Source organism: Salarias fasciatus, chromosome 22, assembly GCF_902148845.1.
Source record: "Salarias fasciatus chromosome 22, fSalaFa1.1, whole genome shotgun sequence".
NCBI lineage: Eukaryota > Metazoa > Chordata > Actinopteri > Blenniiformes > Blenniidae > Salarias > Salarias fasciatus.
Window position 1 is genome coordinate 22,748,337 of NC_043765.1, and position 3,971 is coordinate 22,752,307.

Here is a 3,971-nt window from a genome sequence, read left to right on the forward strand (position 1 = left end):
CTGCCAGCGACCATGTTTCAGGGTTGTTCTTCTCCCACGAGGTGATCTTCGGGAGCCTCTGCTGGAACCACTGTTTGAAGAAATGGGAAAACAGCGACGAGGCGCTTTTGTAGAGTACTGTAAAGACGTGTTATCTTGTACGTGATCTTTTAAAGAGAGCTAAATCCTGGCTGCCGAAGCGGCTCCCCCCGGCTGACGACGGGCCACCAGGTCCACGATCTTTAACCGAAACGCTGTTGGTCAACAGAACGACATTCAGCCGTTCACCCCTCTCATGCTCTCACTAAGGTTAGCGCATTTTAAATCCAGTTGAACTGAATAACAAACCAGGTTCTACCCTGAACATCGCCATAACTGAATCCTCAAAACATGCAAACTTGATGAGTTACGTTATGCTCTTTATTTTTCGGATCATCCTTTTTTTTTTTTTTTTTGCCTGATTTTGTCATTTTAAGATTCTTTGATTGTTGTAATAAAGTTTGTATGTTTTGGAAGTGTTGCTGGCAATCGATGTGCTGCTGCAGCTGTGCTGATTGATTCTGATGTATAAAACATTTATTTTGCAGCTCTTTACTGTTACAACTAGACGCTTGCACATATAAAACACATATTGCATGTAAACACGTGGAAGTTGAGGATTGAGTGTGACGTGCTCAGTAATGCAGATTATCGATTATGCTAATCCGCTTCTGTAAAGTTGCTGCAGTCATTGTGGTGTGAGGCATTGCCTCAGCTGGCACCACACGAGTTTTATTTATGGCCTTATTATATGGTAAATTCTGTGCAATCTTGTCTTTTGTTGCAGATTTTTCAAAAAATACACGCAAACAAAAAATGCCATTTATGTCTATGAGCATGGAATTGAACATGCTTTCAAAAGGATCTTAATGGAGCTGACCTATTAGTCGCTCTAAAAGCCCACGATAACCTATTTAAGTCTCACGAAGAGGGATTTACCCAACTTTTAACCTTTATGGTTTAATCATTGACGTAATCTGCATGTTAGCATTTAGATGTGAAGGATAAAGTTATGCTAAGACCTTTACTTTAAGCCAACAGTTACCAGCTCAGCTCTGAGATTTGGGAACCCACAAGGAGACACACACACACACACACACACACACACACGCACTTTCCTAAAGAACCATTACCGTGTCTGTATGAGGGTTGTTATGGATATAATGCTCTGGCAGGAGGGCATTTCACAGTTGCCTGGTTACGATCGGGGAGAGTCAACAGCCCACCTCTGTCCGCCCAGAACAAACACGTTCTCAGGTCAAACATGACCTTTGAGCGAGCTGCCGAACCGAGCCCGGCCGCCGTCCCACAGACGTCCCTTTGATTTAATAGATCTTATCACGGCCCGCAGACAATGGATTTTTAAGACGTGCGCTCCAAGCTTCGTAAAATCTGATTCAGCCCAAGACGTGCTCCATTTCCGCGGCGCGCTTACAGACATTAAGTGATGAATGGCAGGCGAAGGAAGGCTTCAGACGGATGATCGGGCTAATCTTTGTGTCTCAAAATACTCTTTGTCTTTTAAAGATATGTTCATTTTATCTCAGACAATCACAGTCATGAAAAACAAAGCAAAAGCCAGTTTTATAAAATGAATCTGTTCCAGTCTTTATTATACAGTACAGTACAGGTGTCTTTCCAATACTTACAATATGCTACTATTTTAGAATATTTAGCACCAATTTATCAGGAAAACATGGGTAAAGGGTTAATGAATTTTACTAGATGCTTGCATTTGTTCAGATCTTGAATAATTTAGCGATATAACTTAAAAAAAAAAAACTCAAATATGGCCTGAATGTCTTGCAGAATATATCGCACCATCCCGCCCTGTGATGCAAAGTCCGCTGGTGTCACTTTCAAAATCATTTGTACAATCACACAATGGTAATACTGAAAACTCATGAGCAAACTGCAAATATACCAGCGGCCAACAAACGGAACATGTACACAGGAAGAGCCAATCTTGGTTCTGAGAGTATTTTAAATTTGGATTTCACTGCTTTGAAGGAGAGAGCTTAAAACGAAACATTTCCACAAAATTATTTAAAAAAATAAAATAAAAGACAGCGAATGTGCAAACTAGCTTCCTATGCTAGCGGCTGGTCACAGAATTAAGGCGCTGTGGTGACAAGCACAAAAATGATGCAACGATGCTAAAGTTGTTGGCAAAACTTTATAATTGCTAACTACAGGATATGTAAATAATCCACTAAAAACTCATTTGTAGTAAACTCGGATTACAGTCCAAGGTTCAGAGGATGAGGAAATTAGAATTTCTGTCACAAATTGGCGCCATTTTCAACATGTCACCATGACAACCGACTCTGGTGAACAAAACGAGACAAACCTCCAAGTTTGACCTGTAACCTTCGAGATCTCGTAGCTTCTTCTTGCAAGTCTTCTTTAGAATTCAGTTAGCTAATAAAGAGGTGACGCTGGTCTGCTGGTGACGTTTCCCCTGTCAGGTCCGACTGCTTTGTTCACTTCTGCAGAAACCGACTTTTGGTACAGCTGTAGATTTCTAAATCCCGTTCAACATTTTTGCACCTTTTTCCTTTCCTAAGGGCGGTGATGTTTTCTTGAAAGACACTGAATAGCTTCAAGATGACCAAATGTCCCTCACTGGCCCGAGGCAAAGCATCTTTCAGCGTAACGGCCTCGGTGGTCAAGAAAGGAAAATAGGTCTCCATTCTTTGAGCTTCCAGGGGGACGAGTGAAGTAAAGCAACGCATTTTCTGACCCGTCCGCGTCCACTTAACAAGCCCAAACAAAGAGGAGGCAACACGTTCAGAGAAGGCAGCTGGAAACGAGCAGCTTTTCCGGTGAAGAAAAGCAGCAGTTACCAGAGAAACTGAGCCGAGACGCTTCGTTAAACTTGAAAACTTCAAATGTAGTGGTGACATTTTTTTTTTCTTTCATTTAAGAAAAAATCTGATGGGTGAACCAGGAGCAAATTGCTTTACATGGTACTGACTGTAGTCAGGTGTTAATGATTTCCAGCCTGAGGTTTGTAATAAATTTTTGCTTCAGATATCCCTGACAAACGTAAACAACACTACTAATTTATTAGTTGTTACCAGAAAGGCCAATTCTGCCAACGTTATTCCAAGAAAAAGGAAAATAGCCTCATTTCCTGCCAGTTAAAACAAATCTGAAAAAAAAAAACAATCCAAGATGATTTCAAGGCACCATATGTAATTTCTTTAAATGTTTCCAAAAAAAAAAAATTAACTTTTCTTTTTTTTACATTTTCATTCACATCAGTATGGCTACTCATATCAGCAAGCAAACCAGCCGAGGACTCTAAACCTTCATGACCAAAACAGTCATTCCCGCTACTTTCCACCAAATAAAATCTGTCTGGGGCCTCGGCGCATTTTCACTTAAAAAACAGAGCATGAAGCGGTTTATGTAGTTTTACTATATGTTGTCTGTTTTACCCTCCTTAACTGTTTCTAGTAATTATAGGTACTTTTATTTTTAACAATTTCACTATTTTATTATTTTTATTTTGTTCTTATATCCTTTTTTAGTAGGCAAGGTGATTTTATGAAATGAATAATTATAGTTGTCATATAATTCGATAGTTCTTATTTTAGCAAATGAGAAATTTTACTTGTCTTACTCTTATTAGCCAACATAGCTAGTTTATCTTTTTTTTTTTTTTTTTTTTTTTTAAATTTAGCACCTTTAAGTGTTCTTTTTAAAAAACGGAATAAATTGTGAAATCTTCAGGGAGCTACTCCTGTCGAGCCCCCTGTGGGTCCAGAGCCACGGGTTGCAGACCCCTGAGCTAGGCACAGCCTGTCCAGTATTATAAATCCCGCTTGTAACATTTACTCTGTCCAAACCTAAAACATGAATTCAACAGTATTTTTTTTTTTATTTTAAACAAATTCCGGACTTAAAAAAAAAAAAAAAAAAAAAAAAAACTACAATTGGACCAAAAA